The sequence below is a fragment of the Cherax quadricarinatus genome, chromosome 51 (assembly GCF_038502225.1).
Source record: "Cherax quadricarinatus isolate ZL_2023a chromosome 51, ASM3850222v1, whole genome shotgun sequence".
Classification (NCBI taxonomy): Eukaryota; Metazoa; Arthropoda; class Malacostraca; order Decapoda; family Parastacidae; genus Cherax; species Cherax quadricarinatus.
In genome coordinates this window covers 17,326,027-17,343,715 of record NC_091342.1, presented here as the reverse complement: position 1 = coordinate 17,343,715, position 17,689 = coordinate 17,326,027, and the positions used below count along the sequence as shown (strand labels likewise).

The 17,689-nt window shown below is 42.1% G+C and overlaps 1 long non-coding RNA gene across 1 annotated transcript in view; it reads left to right on the top strand.

Moving 5' to 3' along the window:
* Window positions 1-283: 283 nt before the first annotated feature.
* Window positions 284-17,689, top strand: part of LOC128694733 (uncharacterized) — a 31,480-nt gene continuing 14,074 nt past the window's right edge. Inside the window, exon 1 of the long non-coding RNA XR_008407892.2 lies at window positions 284-498. This is a non-coding gene — a long non-coding RNA (uncharacterized lncRNA). The remainder of the gene's footprint in view (window positions 499-17,689) is intronic.

Below are 17,689 nucleotides of genomic sequence, written 5' to 3'. Positions count from 1 at the left end.
ATATATATATATATATATATATATATATATATATATATATATATATATAAATAGCGTAAGTGTTTTTTTTTTTTTATTCGCAAGTGTTGTTATGTGTTCTAGATAATAGTTGTAAATATCCTGGTGCTGTCAGAGGTCTTACACTTATCTAATAATTTTATCTAAATTGGTGACAACAGTTTTATGAATTATAAAAATATTTTAATTTATTACAGTTCGTATTTTAGGTAGTGGAACTTTTTTAATGATAATTATGAAGGTACAAGGATAGTGCTAGGATAGTAGGGGGTGACCTGGGGGGGGGGGAATAGTCTACTCAGTAGCGCCTCAGCTGTCATCCAGGGTGGGAGTGTTAACTTCTGGTTGTGTCCATTGTTGTCTGAGGATAACTCCATATATACTAAGAGGTGTACGTTTGTTGTATATACACGAAGTTTACATTTATCCCTGTTTTATGGATTAAATAATTCTTGGCTAACCAGATGCTGCCGATTTTAGGTGAGTTTGTAACTTAAATTTGTTTTAAGTGTGTTGTGAATTTGGTGTTTATACTCCTTGCTGAAAGTAAAGATAAGAACAACATATATTTGTGTAGTTAACAAGTGGTTTTTAATTAGGGAGGTGATAGGGGCATTATTTAACTTAGCTTGTATTATAATTGTTGCTGTCAAACTTGTGGACACTACGACCACACATTAACTAACTCTTCACTCATTACTTGCTCTAAATAGCCTGAGACCTGAATATGACATACTTATATATGAAAATGTGTACAGACATACACAAATTAAGGGGTCACTTATTAAGCTTTTGTCGATTCCCTTTCACATAGGCCTCCAGGAGCATGACAAAGTTGATGACTCGCGAAATCGTAATGACACAATTGCACACAAACCATACTCCGGGTGGGGATAGAACTCGCGATCAGAGAGTCATTAAACTAGCGCGTCGGTCCAGAGTTTTATGACTAATCACGGGTTTTAACCCCGCCCGTGGTATGGTAAAGTAGATGAATTAGTTAAACCACCATTAGAGAATGTAGTGTCAGTTTAGTTCAATTCAATATACTATGCACGCCATACCCATCCTTCGGGAGGTAGTCAAAGGATTAGAGGTACATAATTGGTCCAGGGACTGGGCAAGGTTTTGATAGCTAAATAAATTAGTCTCCTCAAGGAAGGTTCCTTGATGCTGGCGAGGGGCTCTTGATCAGTGCTCCAGTTCCCTGAATTAATGCTCAATACCTTCCCCCCCCCCCACACAGGCGCTGTATAATCCTACTGGTTTAACGCTTCCCCTTGATTATAATAATGAATAAGTTAGTGGTGATTAACTATTTACATGTTTATATCTGGTTACTAGCAAGCAAGTTTAAGGCAGGTAGAACAGTAGGAACCGGCAAATCCATTATCCATCATAATGTGTAAATTCAACATATCTGTGGAGAAAGTAACAAGGTCATTAGGTTGCAAAATGTTACTGCTAGACTTGAAAAGAATACAGCATATGAATGACGTATAAGACACAGCAATATCTTGGGATCTTGATACGGGGAATTTTTCACTTGCCTAACCTATAGGTGAAAAGCTCTGTTCCACAAGGCACAGTACTCGCTCCCATCTTGTTCCTCATCCTTATATCCGACATAGACAAGGATGTCAGCCACAGCACCGTGTCTTCCTTTGCAGATGACACCCGAATCTGCATGACAGTGTCTTCCATTGCAGACACTGCAAAGCTCCAGGCAGACATCAACCAAATCTTTCAGTGGGCTGCAGAAAACAATATGAAGTTCAACGATGAGAAATTTCAATTACTCAGATATGGTAAACATGAGGAAATTAAATCTTCATCAGAGTACAAAACAAATTCTGGCCACAAAATAGAGCGAAACACCAACGTCAAAGACCTGGGAGTGATCATGTCGGAGGATCTCACCTTCAAGGACCATAACACTGTATCAATCGCATCTGCTAGAAAAATGACAGGATGGATAATGAGAACCTTCAAAACTAGGGAGGCCAAGCCCATGATGACACTCTTCAGGTCACTTGTTCTATCTAGGCTGGAATATTGCTGCACACTAACAGCACCTTTCAAGGCAGGTGAAATTGCCGACCTAGAAAATGTACAGAGAACTTTCACGGCGCGCATAACGGAGATAAAACACCTCAATTATTGGGAGCGCTTGAGGTTCCTAAACCTGTATTCCCTGGAACGCAGGAGGGAGAGATACATGATTATATACACCTGGAAAATCCTAGAGGGACTAGTACCGAACTTGCACACGAAAATCACCCACTACGAAAGCAAAAGACTTGGCAGACGATGCACCATCCCCCCAATGAAAAGCAGGGGTGTCACTAGCACGTTAAGAGACCATACAATAAGTGTCAGGGGCCCGAGACTGTTCAACTGCCTCCCAGCACACATAAGGGGGATTACCAACAGACCCCTGGCAGTCTTCAAGCTGGCACTGGACAAGCACCTAAAGTCAGTTCCGGATCAGCCGGGCTGTGGCTCGTATGTTGGTTTGCGTGCAGCCAGCAGCAACAGCCTGGCTGATCAGGCTCTGATCCACCAGGAGGCCTGGTCTCAGACCGGGCCGCGGGGGCGTTGACCCCCGGAACTCTCTCCAGGTAAACTCCAGGTAATAGGCATGACCTACTTCCACATGTGGATTTGTCCACTTTGATATCGCCTACGACTGCTTCACCTTGCCTATCTACAGTATATAAGCCACTTTGTGCATATGCTGTAATTTTTTTTATTTTTTTTTTTAAGATTGATGGACTGATTACATTGACTCCAGACCGAGGGACTGATTACCTTAAACTACTACTGATAATCACTGTTTAGGGCTGATGAAGTCACTGTGTGGTAAAATGTTTCCTAAAGAGATACCCAAATGTTGCACATGTCTAATTTATCAACTTGTTGGTTCTCTGAACCATTTGTCTACACACTTAACATGCTAAAATAAAAATTTTTGGGTCAGTGTGAATTTGCAATCAGGGCCGCCTTAAGAATATATTGCCTACCCAACCCCTTTGAGGATGGGGGGGAAGGCTCCTTGCCACAGCGAAGCAGCTATTGGTCTGAGGAATTGGACCCTTAGGTCTTCCTCAGACTGAACCTAATTACCTCCCAACACCCCGCTTTCCTGCCCCATTCCTCCTATCCCTCCCATAATCCTTTCCTGTTTTCAACCTTTGGGGTCTTTCCCTCAGGCATTCTACTTCCTAGATTGGGGGAAAGGGTACCATGGTTCATACCGTTCCGTTGAGATACTTGGTGGCAGTGTAGTTTGCCATAGAATCTGGATCGTCTGGAGATGTACTGATCCCTCTCCCATCTATTGGGGGGGGGGGAAGGCCTTGGGTGTCTTTTCAGGTGATGGGCTAATCTCTGGAGGCTAGCTGTCAAATTCCAGGAAGTGGTGGCCGAAGGAGGTATGCCCTATGGCGAGCATCTTACTGCCCTCTTTGTCTGCCGAGATGGCTCGGTATATGTGAAGTTGCTAGCCCAAATTGCAATTGCTGGTTTAAGGGCCTCAGCACAGCTAGCAGTGCATGCTAGCTGCACTGAGGCCCTCTTCGGCATGGAGGGGGATTTATGGCCCTTTCATTCATTCCTCCTAGGAGCTACCCCTCCACATCCCTACCCCATTTGCCCTGTATATTCTGCGGGTGACATTTTGTCGCATGTTCCTGATGCCAAGGTTCGGCCTGACTCCTTTGACACGTCCAACTTCAGCACGTCTTTGACCATGCTTCCAGCTTCTCCCCATACAGTGCGATGGGACACTTTAAAAGTCTGAAAGTCGGTTCCTACATCACAACAGTGTAGAAGTTGCTGGCGTTTTGGCCATTCGGTGAAATACTGCAGGTCCATAGCAAAATGCCCAATCTGTGGTGCTGCTGACCATACCATTACATCTTGTAGCCTACCTCTTGCCTTAATTGTAATGAAGCTCTAACATCTTATTCTCATCGTTACTAAGTTTACTTGAATGAGAAATCCGCTGTCTGTGATAAAGGCTTTATGTACGCCATGGTACTGTCTCGTCTGTGCCTCCATGGGAGACTTCCCATATTTCTTATTCTCGAGTTAGTAAGGGGCCTCCAACCTCAGGGGTGGGGGGGGTCCCAACTCCTGCAGTCTCCCCTGTGGTCACGCCTTCCAGTTACTGCTATATGTGTCTTTGCAGTCCTGGACTCAAAGGTCCCTTCCTCGTCACCTCATGCTGTTCTCAAATCTTTGTTTTATCGCTTGCAAGTTTTGATGTCTACAAGACTTCACACAACAGCATTCCCTTTGCCCCTCTACTTCTAAATTCCAAACCATCCACATAATGTAAATCTCTCTTAACCACCTTAATCTTCCTGGACATTTTGCCTTCTCACTCTACCTAGTTCTTCACCTCTTACTAGCTATGTTAAAAGTGTGGAGGTTCATCCTTCCCCTCGTACAGTCCCCTCCCAGATTTCTTCACAACTTAACCCTAACCCCTCTCTCTTTCCCCCCCTCCCTTTGGCAACTTCGTTGCCCCGATCTTTGCTCTCCCCTTCCCTCCTGGAGGAGGGGAGGGGAGAGTAAAAATCGGGAATGCTTGGAGCTACTCAATCTGCACAACTTTCTATTCTTCAGCATTCCAGTCCTTCACTGCTTACTCGTTTTGCACTTTCTCCACATGTGGACTTTACTGACCCTCCTAGTCTGTACACACTATTGCTTCGTATTTCCTGTATCCTTCTTTGCAAATCGTGGGTTATTTATAGTGGAATATTGGAGGCCTCAGAGGTAATCTGGGTAAGTTTCAGGTATTGTTCTCTGTTTTCGCATTTGTTTGTTTACAGGAATCCAAATTATGCTCTGCTGTTATCCATTCTGTTTCTGGTTTTATTACATTCGTTGGATCCTTTTCCTGATGAAACCTTTAATGAAAGTGCACTACTTGTATGTACTGGTATACCATACCATCCCATCAGATCTGTTCTTACTTCACTGCATTACACTGCAGTGCATATCTACTTGAATAAGTGGTATATGGTTTGTTCTTGTATCTCTCTCCTTCTTGGGTATTATCTATTCCAGATGTTGCATTTCTGGTTTCTTCATTACTGCTCATTTTAATGCTCACCATTTCTTCTAAGGGTTCTCACTGTGACCCTCACAGCATTAAGGGCTCTTTTCACTTCTCCCCCCCCCCCTCCATGATTTAACCCCTTCACTGTCAGTGCCGTAATATTACAGCTTGCAAGCCAGTGTTGGTGCCATGACATTACGCCAAAATTTTGGCGTAATGTTATAGCACCAATCTTGCAGAAGAAAGCTGATAGGCCTACATATGAGAGAATGGGTCTGAGTAGTCAGTGTGCACAGTATAAAAAAAATCCTGCAGCACAGTGCATAATGAGGAAAAAATGTTTTTGGTTTAAAATGCCAATTTTGCAGTGTATTTTAGTATATGGTTTTATTCTCGTTATCTTGGTCTCGTTTGATAGAATGGAAGATATATTACAGAAATCGACGATTTTGAATGGTTTACGGACTAAAAGTACCTTGAAATTGAGCTCAAAGTAGCAGATATATTCAAATTTTGCTGATGTTCGAGTAAACAAATCACGTCACGTGTCCAATACACGTCAACTGGTGGGTCTAATATGCTTTCACAAATGCACTGATATTATTTATACCACTTTTACAATAATGGGTAAATGGGTTGTTTCTTGTATTCAATCAATAGAACAAAAGGAGTTCTAGGGAAATAGCTTTGAGTTTGGTCGACTGGAACAATGAAATTGAAATTGGCCTAAAATAGGGCTCAAAGTGAGCGAAATCGCCGATGCATGAATGAGACCTCTACTTTGTGAAAGCGTAATTCTGTGAGTTTTCCATCAAATTTCGTACTTTTGGTGTCATTATCATTGGGAAAAGATTCTCTTATTTCAAAAGAATTTTTTAAATTCTTCGAAACTGAGAGCAAGTTTGTGAGCAGGGGTCTCAACAGTGAAAAGGTTAAATACAAGGTGCTCCCATCCATTTTGACACTCGCACTCGATCTCTTGCATTAGTCTCTGCTCTTCATCAGCTGCACTAGACTTTACCTGGTCTGTACTCAGAGATTTACATAATGGCTATTATGTTCCTATTCTCCTTACTTCATTCGTATTCTCCACCTCCTCAAAGCCCACGTTGGTAATTTGACTGAGCGAATTGGGACCTGTACTCATGTCCAGTTGCTTTTAGTGAGGATCCTTCTTCCTCCATTGATGAACTGTTACCTATTTTTGTCCTCTGTTTTTACCGCAGCTTCATTCTATACCCCATGCTCAAAAATGTGTACCTTGGTGGGCTACTTGTGATCACGCAGTATGTTTGAAATGTGCAGCGTGGGCCAGATATCGTTACAATAGAACCACAGCGACTCCTTGATTTTAAGTGGAAGAGAGCAGTTGCCCACTGTTTCATCCATGAAGCTAAATACTCATTAGCAGGATTTTCTAGTCACTTTGGCTTCCTCCTGAGTGCAGTCTGGGGAAAAAAGTATGGAAACCTGAGTGGTAAATACTCTCCAGACACGGCTCCAATTCTTCGGGTAGCCGGTGTCACTATAGCAAGCCCTCTTGAAAGTTGCCACTGAAATTGGTAATCATTTTGTCCATCTCTGGCTCCACCTATGCTCCTCGTTTCTTTCCTCCATATCTGCCAGAGTTAGAGCCCTTACTTTTTTTCTAGCAAAGAAGTCTTCGTATGCTCCAGCATTTACATCCGCCAGTCCTTGCTGTCATCTTATGTCTGTTTAATTTTATTTGGTCACGAGGAACTCTTCCCCAGCTGTGGAAATTTGCTTTTGTACTACCTTTTCATAAACCAGGTACCTCTGGACATGCTTCCCACTATCGTCTCGTTGCTTTTACCAATGCAGTTTGCAAGGTGATGGAACGTCTAGTAAGTAGACCATTGATGGGGTATTTAGTCTCTCCGCTAGTCAATATGGCTTTAGTGTCTCTTCTAATGACTCCTTACTCCATTTAGATATACACGTTTGTAATGTCTTTGCCAATAACCACTTGGTTATTTTTGATCTTTAAGGCATATGGCACTACTTGGAGATGTAACATCTTGGCTAAAGCTCACTCCTTAGGCCTCTGAGGCGATCTGCTATTTTTTCTTAACTTCTTAGCTGAGAGATATTTTAGTGTCCAGGTTAATAATTTGCTGATACTCCATTGTACCTGTATGGCTTGCATATCCCTGAACACTTCTAATTTGTTTTTTTATAGTACAGTGGACCCCCGAGTTTCGTGATTAATCCGTTCCAGATAGCCTGCCAAAAGTAGAAATTCACGAAACTCGAAACCATTTTCCCCATAAGAAATAATGGAAATAAAATTAATCTGTTCCAGACACCCAAAAATATTAAAATAAATTTTTTCAAATTAAATAGATTTATATACTGAAATCAATGAGAAATCGAGTACAGTGGACCCTTAACCAGTGATGGCATCGATTAACGATAAATCTGACTAGCGATACATTTTAACACAAAAATTTTGCAACTAGCGCTTAAAAACCCGACCAGCGCTATTCGTTCCGTACCATACGCGTCCACTTTGGCCTGAGCGCGCCTCACTTGTCCCTTGGGTGCCAGTGTTTACAAGCCAGCCAGCCACCACGGTCGCTTCCAAACATACAACAACTGGAACATTTCATGTTATCACAGCCTTTGTAGTGATTGCACCTGCAAAATAAGTCACCATGGGCCCCAAGAAAGCTTCTAGTGCCAACCCTACAGCAAAAAGGGTGAGAATTACTATGGAGATGAAGAAAGAGATCATTGCTAAGTATGAAAGTGGAGTGCGTGTCTCTGAGCTGGTCAGGTTGTATAATAAACCCCAATCAACCATCGCTACTATTGTGGGTAAGAAAACGGCAATCAAGGAAGCTGTTCTTGCCAAAGGTGTGGCTGCTGCTGCACCACAGTCAGCTGTTGTTGTTGCTGCACCACCATCAGCTGTATTACTCGAAGATGTGGAGAGTGTTGTTGGTGTGGCTTAACGTGAAACAATTGCCGAGAAACGATTAACCCCGGAGGGTTAGCCACCCAGGATAACCCAAGAAAGTCAGTGCATCATCGAGGACTGTCTAACTTATTTCCATTGGGGGTCCTTAATCTTGTCCCCCAGGATGCGACCCACAACAGTTGACTAACACCCAGGTGAACAGGAAAAAAATGCCTGGAACTAGTGCTCATATTGGTGAGGTTAGTGGGGAGGATGTGGAAGAGTTGGTGGAGGAGGACAATGAAGAACAAACCACTGATGAGCTGCTAGATCATCTTCAACAGTAAGTGGCCACGCCTGAGGAAACTGCTTCGGAGGAGGGGAGAGAGAAATTGAAGAAGTTGCCTACTTCAAAGATTAAGGAAATGTGTGCAATGTGGCTTAAAGTGCAAACTTTTTTTGATGAAAATCACCCTCACACAGCTATTGCAAGCCGTGCTGGTGACTATTACACTGACAATGTTGTGAAACACTTTAGGATAAAGGAACGAGAGGTACAGGCCTCTATGGACAGATATGTTGTGCGACAGAAGTCCAGTGACTCTGAAGCTGGTCCTAGTGGCATTAAAAGAACAAGGGAAGTAACCCCAGAAAAAGACTTGCTACCTCAAGTGCTAATGGAAGGGGATTCCCCTTCTAAACACTAACAAGATCAACGGTCTCCCCTCCTCCCATCCCATCAATCATCACCAGATCTTCAATAAAGGTAAGTGTCATGTAACTGTGCACGTCTTCTTCAGTTTGTGTGTATTAAAATTAATATTTCATGTGGTAAAATTTTTTTTTTCAATACTTTGGGGTGTCTTGCACGGATTAATTTGATTTCCATTATTTCTTATGGGGAAAATTAACTTGACTAACGATTATTTCGATTAACGATGAGCTCTCAGGAACGGATTAATATCACTGGTTAAGGGTCCACTGTACATGCATATAAAAAATATTACTTACCTTTACTGAAGACTTCTGGGTGGATGGAAGATGGGAGGAGGGGATAGGAGGAAGGTGTACACTATTGTTTGGAAGGAGAATCATCTTCCATTAGGACTTTAGGTAGCAAGTCCTTACCTGGGGTTACTTCCCTTCTTCTTTTAATGCCACTGGGAACAACTCGAGTCACTGGACCCGTGTCGCACAAAATATCTGTCCAGAGAGGTCTTTTTCTGGTGTTTCTTTAAGATTTTCCTGAAGTGGGACACAACACTGTCATTGTACATGTTGCAGATATGGCTTGTTTCAGCTTGGTCAGGGTGATACTTTTCAACAAAACTTTGCAACTCATTCCACATTCCACACATGTCCTTAATCACTGAAGAAGGAACCTCCTTCACTCTTTTCCTCCTCCTCTGAAGCAAGTTCCTCAGCTGTGGTCTGATGCTGTTCCAGTTGAAGCTCTTGCAGTTTGTCAGTGGTTAGCTCTTCCTTGTGGTCCTCCACCAACTCTTCCACATCCCCATCACTCACCTCCAACCCCATGGACTTGGCCAATGCCACAACACCTTCCACAACAGGCAGAGGGTCGGCAGGGACAGGGTCTGCCTCAAACCCTTCAAAATCCCTCTGATCGTGTTCCTCACTTTATTTACCAAAGGGCTTGCACTAGCTTTCCTTGGGTCCATGATGACTAATTTTAGCAGTTGCAAGCACAAAGAACAATGGATTATTATGAAATGTATTGTATTGTATGAACCCGCGGGGTGATGGTCACGTGTTGGTAAGCAGTGGCACACTGAGCGTGAATAGCGTGGGAGACTGGCTTGGTGTGCGCGGTGACGGGCGGATGGGTACCGGACGGTCGCTGAAACATGAGTCTAATCACGAAACTCGAGGCCAAATTTTGCCAAAACACTCGCCGAAGGTCGAATTTCGCGAAAGTCGAGGCTGGCGAAACTCGAGGGTCCACTGTATTAGCTTATACCTAGTTGTACTTTAGCTCATTCTAGTGTAACACATAGACAATATCAATTTCATTGTTTATTAGTAACTATACTCTATATGACCAAAGTGCTTTAGCAATATACTTATCCAAACCTCCCACCACTACAGAAATCAGTATTAGAACTCGCCACATAATACAGGATATAAACAACCACTATTTAAACCTAAAAGATGAATGATCACGTTGACCCTGATCTAAACCTCCATAATCTAACACACAATCAAAACTTATTGGAAAGTAACTGCCTTTATTACACAGCATCACAAGCCAGCATTATCCTGAACACTGCTCAAAGTCTATCAGTTCTTAACTACAACATCAGGTCCTTAAGCAAACACTATGATGACCTCCTGGCACTCCTTGAGTCACTAAAGACACCCTTCTGCATTATTCTTACTGAGACTTGGCTTAAGCAGGACACAATAGATACCTACCCACTACCAGGATACACAGCAATCCACAACTGCAGACCATACCAAGTTGGGGGTGGTACTGCAATCTATTACTCTAACCAACTATCTTGTATTAGCACTAATTGCTTTAGTGATGAGTATGGGGAATACATTTTTGCTAATTTTACTGTAAAAAACCTCAAGACTCCTATAACAATCGGTGCCATATACCGAATACCCCATACAAACATCTCAAACTTCAGTGAGAATCTAAAGTCACTAATAACTAACAGACAAATAAACAAGCACCACCTTCTCTTAGCTAGAGACTTCAATATCAACCTTGGCCTACCAGATGATCAGACTGTAACTGATTTCATCAACAAAATGAACAACACACTTCTCATACCAACAACTAAACCAACCAGGCTGACTGAGACAAGTGCAACCATAATAGACCACATATGGACCAATATACTAGTCCCCCTTAAATCAGGGATAATCACAGACAGCACTACTGACCACTACCCATCCTCCCTCTTAACAAACATTAGTAAGCCACCACTCGAATACAACAAAGTTTCATTTAGACTCCATGACAAGGCCTCAATAAGGAATTTCACAGCAGACCTAGAGACTGTTGACTGGCCTACAGAATTCTCCAATGCCAATGGTATTGACTATTGGACAGACATTTCTCTTAACAAAATACTTAGACTATATAACAAACATTGTCCTATAAAAACGAAACTGATCACGAATAAACGGCTTGGTTGCCCATGGCTAACCAGCAGTATTCTGAAATCCATTGATAAGAAACACCAATATGAAAAGCAATATAGACAGGGCTTAATACACACAGATATTCTTAAACAATATTCAGCAGTTCTCACCAAATTAATAAAGAAAACCAAACAACTGTACTACTCCAGCAGATTCACTGACACAAGAGGAAATATAAAAAAGACCTGGAAAACACTTTCCCAGATTCTGGGGACCCACAAACTGAAAAAAACCAAGAATATTGTTCTAACTAAACCTTATGAAACACCACTGCATCCCACTGATACAGCTAACAAGATAAACGACTTCTTCTCAAACATAGGATCTAATCTCGCCAGTAAAATCCCACGTACCAATGCCCATGCCGGGGACTACCTAGATGGGAATTTCCCAAATTCCTTCTATCTTGTACCAATTGAGCCCACGGAAGTCACCGCGATCATAGTCACTTAAAAATAACTCTGGGAATCTGTCTCATGTCCCACCATTATTGTACAAGCGAGCGGCCCATGTCCTTTCGCATGCTATTACATTATTTTTTAAAGTCAATAGAAACTAGCACTTTCCCGACACTACTCAAGACAGCAAGGGTTACACCAATACATAAAGGTGGTGACCCTACAGATGTAAACAACTATAGGCCAATATCAAACTTACCATTGCTTTCCAAAATCTTCGAGAAACTCGTGCACAGGAGACTATATTCATTTATAATGTCACAAAACATACTCAACCCCTGCCAATTTGGATTCAGGAAAAATAAAAGCACTAATGATGCAATTATAAAAATGCTAGACCTGCTTTACACAGCATTGGAAAATAAGGAATATCCGCTAGGAATTTTTATTGACCCAAGAAAAGCGTTTGACACAGTAGACCACGGCATCCTACTCCACAAACTTGACCACTATGGTATAAGAGGCTATGCGCTTGCATATTTTAAATCCTACCTTTTTAATAGGCATCAGTATGTCACCATTAACCCTTTCAGGGTCCGTCCCGTAGATCTACGGCTATTCGGTGAGTGTCCAAACTGTAGATCTACGCCAAAATTCTAGCGCCGTCAAATTTAGCGCGAAAGCGCTCATAGGCCTACATGTGAGAGAATGGGTCTGCGCCGTGGGTGTGCGCCGTAAACAAAAAATCTAGGCGCCTGCATAGCATTGTGGGAACGCCGGCTCATTCACCCTTGTTCACCATGCCTCGTCGCAAGTCATCTCTCACTCCCCGGAAAATTGGGACTCTCCTCTTCCTGTCTGATAGTTCTGACACTGATGGAAGTGGAAATGAAGACGAATTCTATGGCTTTGATAAGTTAGTGACCGAAAATAATGACCAGGATATCGATAATAGTGCAGAAAACCCCAACGATCCTCGACCTTCTACCTCTGGTGTGGGCACTCGTGACTCACGGTCGGGTGTTCCTAAACGTAAGAGAAAACTAATATTTTCCCGTGGCCAGGCCTCTGACTTCAGTAATGACGATGATTCTGACGTGGATTGTGATTTTATTGCGCTCGACGATCATTCGAGTAGTGATAGTGAGGAAACATATTCACCAGTGAAGCGTCGGTATGTTCGCCGCCGCATGCGCTTGGGTAGTGTACCCTATGCTGTGCCCAGGGGACGGAGTACATCCCGTGGCCCTACACCCGTTTTAGGTAGTGATAGTGAGGATGATGTGGCTACACTTGGCATGGATGGGCCACAGGCATCAGTGGATGGTGTTAGTGGTGCTGGTGGTGGTAGTGGCACCGCCATGCGTGACTCACTGTGCCACGCGGGGACCCACGCTGCTGACTCGTCAGTTCAAGGACAAAGCGGAGCGTCACCCACCAGCCCGCCACAACCACAACCACCCGTACAACCAACCTATGATGTCCAGTATCCACCAGCAAACCGTATCTGGGATTGGCAGCAAAATCCCAATTTTGTTCCCAGCCCTCACCACTTTGATGAATCTCAAAGTGGAATTCTACCTACCTGTCCCCTTGGAACCACGGCCAATGAACTGGAATTCTTTGAATTATTCTTTGACCAGCCATTGATGGAAATTATTGCCAGGGAAAGTAATAAGTATTTTCAGTACACCATGGCAAATACGATCTTATCACCACAGTCAAAACTACACAGGTGGAAAGAGATGACTGTTGCAGAAATGTATTTGCTTTTTGCAACAATAATGCTTATGCCTCACGTCTATAAGCATAATATAAAAGCATACTGGTCCACAGATCGGCTAATTTGTACCCCATCCTTCAGTGAAATAATACCAGTGAACAGGTTTATCTTACTCTTACGTATGTTGCACTTCTCTGACAAAACCAGGCCTGACAGAAGTGACAGGTTATACAAGATTAGAAATGTTTTCATGTATCTCAAACAAAAGTTCAGGATATACTTTTATCCATTCAAGAATCTTGTAATTGACGAGTCTTTGATTTTGTTCAAAGGTAGACTGTCATTCAAGCAGTATATACCGAGCAAGAGGAACCGCTTTGGTATAAAATTGTTTGTACTCTGTGATTGTGACAGTGGCCTGGTGTTGGATATTGTTGTATACACAGGTAGTAAAACATTGAAAGATACCAAGATGTTATTGGGTATCTCAGGTGACGTAGTGAGAAACATGATGGCACCTTATCTTGGTAAGGGCCATACATTATATACCGATAACTGGTACACAAGCCCATTACTCAGTGATTTCATGCGAGTGAACAAGACAGATGTGTGTGGCACAGTGCGTTCTAATCATAAAAATATGCCCAGGCTCAACGCAGGTGTTCGTGGTGATGACGTGCAGGTGTTTACTGCCAATGACATCATGGCATTACGGTGGCATGACAAACGAGATGTCGCATTGTTGACAACCATTCACCGTAATGAAATGCAAGACAGTGGCAAAGTTGATCGAGTGACTAATGAACGTATTCGAAAACCAGTGTCAGTGATTGATTATACACAAAACATGCGCTTGGTTGACAAGTGTGACATGCAGATTGGTTTTGTTGACTGTGTTCGTAAGAGTTACAAGTGGTACATGAAACTTTTCTTCCATCTCATGGACATTTCAATGCTGAATGCATATAATATGTACCAAATAAAGACTGGTAACAGACCACCGTATGGTGAATTTTGTTTGTCTGTTGTCAGACAACTCATAATGAAGTACCAGGTAACAACACCTGCAATACAACATGGTCCTCGAATTCATCACAATATACCCAAGCGTTTGAGGAGAGAAGGTGATCATTTCATAATACAGCTTCCTTCAACTCAAAAGAAATTTGCTCAGAAGAGATGCATTGTCTGTGCACAAACAAAACGACGGCAACAAAGACTCAGACACTCGGTTTATGTGTGAGGAATGTAAGGTGCCTCTGTGCAGTTCTAAAACCATGTCCAGTGATTGTAAATATGTAAATATATGATACAACATTAGTATTATACAATATTTGTGCATGTTTATTGTAATAAACAACAGTGGTAAACAATAATATGATAATAACTTTAGTGCAGTTATTGTGTTCAATACAGTGAGTATATATATATCAATTATATACAGTATTGGTCTCTCAGGCCCCAAATGTTAGTAGGAATAGAAAAAAATTGGAAAAGAAAAGAAAAAACAACTAAAACAACAAAATAATATAATACGCGTATGTGGAATTCGTTGATGTTGCCGCCACCACATCATTTTCTATAAACTTCTTGGCACTGTATCTCGGTAAGTAATGATCAGATTCTAATTTTTTTTGTTTTATTACCTTCACAAAAATATGCTCTTTAATTCTGTAAGAAAAAATAATTTTTTTTTTTTTTCAAAATTTCTTGGACACTGGTGCGTGACTTCAGATTTTGGCCTTGGACCCTGAAAGGGTTAAAGACACAGCCTAATCAATACGGCCACTTGATACTGGAGTTCCGCAGGGAAGTGTCCTTGGACCCCTGCTCTTCCTCATTTACATCAGTGATCTTCCAAACGTATCCCAACACCTGAAACCCATTCTCTTTGCTGACGACATGACTTGTCATCTCCCACACTAATCTTGCCACCCTCAATACCATTGTTAATGAGGAGATGCTCAAAATATCGACTTGGATGACAGCCAATAAACTTACACTTAACACTGGCAAAACCTACTATATTATGTTTGGTAACAGAGCAGGTGTTGCACAACTTGACATTAAGATCAACAACACTCTAATTGCCAGACATAATGAGGGCAAATTCCTTGGCCTATACCTCGACAACCTAAATTTCAGCACCCATATCCAACACATAACAAAAAAAGTATCCAAAACGGTGGGGATCATCTCCAAGATACGATACTACGTGCCGCAAACTGCCCTTCTCGCACTATACCATTCACTTGTATATCCATACCTCACCTATGCTATCTGTGCTTGGGGTTCAACTGCAGCAACACACCTAAAGCCAATAATAACCCAACAAAAAGCCGCAGTAAGAATAATCACTAAATCCCTTCCCTGGCAACACCCCCCTCCCCACTCTTCATAGATCTAAACTTTCTCCCTGTTCAGAACATCCACACAGTTACTACTGTGCAATCTATATCTACAGGACCTTAAATTCCAATATTAACCTTGACCTAAAATACTTTCTTGATAGTTGTGACAGGATCCACAGGCATAACACCAGACACAAACATCTGACATTCCCCGTGTTCGACTATACCTTTACAAAAATTCAATGTATTTCAAAGGACCTAAAATCTGGAACACCCTACTTGAAAACTCGAACTGCACACACATTCATCACTTTCAAAACTACAGTTAGGAAACATCTTATCTCCCTGATACACCCCAACAACTAACTCCATGATAACCACCTGGTGGTTCACAATTACTTGCCCACTGACTATAAACCCAGAAATGCTAATCTTAATCTTAAAATAATAAATCCTAACTAGTCATAAGTTTGCCTATGATACTCCAATATAGACACTTTGTATTGTGCCAAAACAAAAGCATTCACATTGCTAAACTCACAAATTATGATGTAGTCACTTAGCCTTAATACCATAATCTGTAAGGATTTAATGTTAAGAATTAATCTAAGTCTGTCCAAAATGCCTAGCCATGCTAGGTGTCATAGTGGCCTCCTCTGTAATTAGTATTTTATAACATGTAAACCACACATTACCCAAAACCTGTAAACCCCACATTGTAACCCTTATAGAGAATAAACTTGAATTGAATTGAACGTAATAGTCGGGTTTCTCGACATTGTTTGACCATCGATTAGCCTGGAAACTTAACATTACCTCCCTGAAGGCAACTTGTCATAGCCAGCTGAATCTCCTTAAAACCCTCTCTCATCTTTCAGGAAGGGGGAAAGGACTGATTGTCGAACTCTCCTTCGACTGCATTCAGCGCTAATCTTATCGAAACTAGATTATGGCAACCAGATATGTTCAGCGGCCCCTCCTGCAGCTCTTTCTGCACTTGTAATCCCTGATGATGGATGGGATCATTTGTCTAGGTGCTTTTCACTCTCTCCTGTTGAGAGCCTATATACAGAGGCGAATATTCTATCCTTGAATGATTGCTGTGATGCTCATTGCCACTATTTTGTCTGTGCTCGTGACTTTTGCAATCCTTCCACACACAGGATAGTATCAGAAGTTAGTAGAGGTCTGTTTGTTCATCGCGCATTTACTCCACTAACTTTTCCCTTTCCCCTTCAGAGGTTTCAACAGTTCGTGTCTTCTTTCCCGCTGCCATGCATGAAGGCCCAAATACCTACAGCTTGTCTTTTTCTTAATCACTTTGGTCTCATTCTCGTGTTGCAGTGTATACTGATGGTTCTAAATCCTTTAATGGTGTCAGGTTTGCAGCAGTGTTTCCAGATAGTGTAGTGCAAGAGCTTTTATTGGACTGCTAGCATTTTTACAGCTGAATTGTATGCAACTTGTAGCAATTATCCATATTGCATCTGCCTATCTTGCCATTTGTAGTTTGACTCCTTTAGTGCTTTGCAAGCTATTTAAAAATTTGATTCACGTCATCCCCTGGTTCTTCATATACAACATTGGTTACACCGCATTTCCAGCAAAAACACTTTTTTTTTTTTGTTGGCTCCCTGGTCATGTTGATGTTCAGGGCAATGAACAGGTAGACACTGCTGTGCGGTGGTCAGTACATGACCTCCGTTTCATATAGGTGTTCCATTCAGACAATTTTGCTGTAATCTCTAACCACCTTCGCAACCGTTGGCAACAACGTTGGTCTGATGACGCACAACCAATTACATTGTCAAACCAATCTTCGATTTCTGGCCATCTTGTCATCGATACCGAGGTTGGAAGACTACGCTCTCCCATCTTTTGTACCGACCACACTCGTCTTGCTCGTGGAAAGGTGCCCTATTCCACTCGAGAATTGTCAGGTTCCAGTTTTGGTTTGCCATATCCTATTGAACTGTCAGGTCTGCCATTGAGCACACAGAATTTCCCTCCGACATCGGCACTGCTCTAACACCC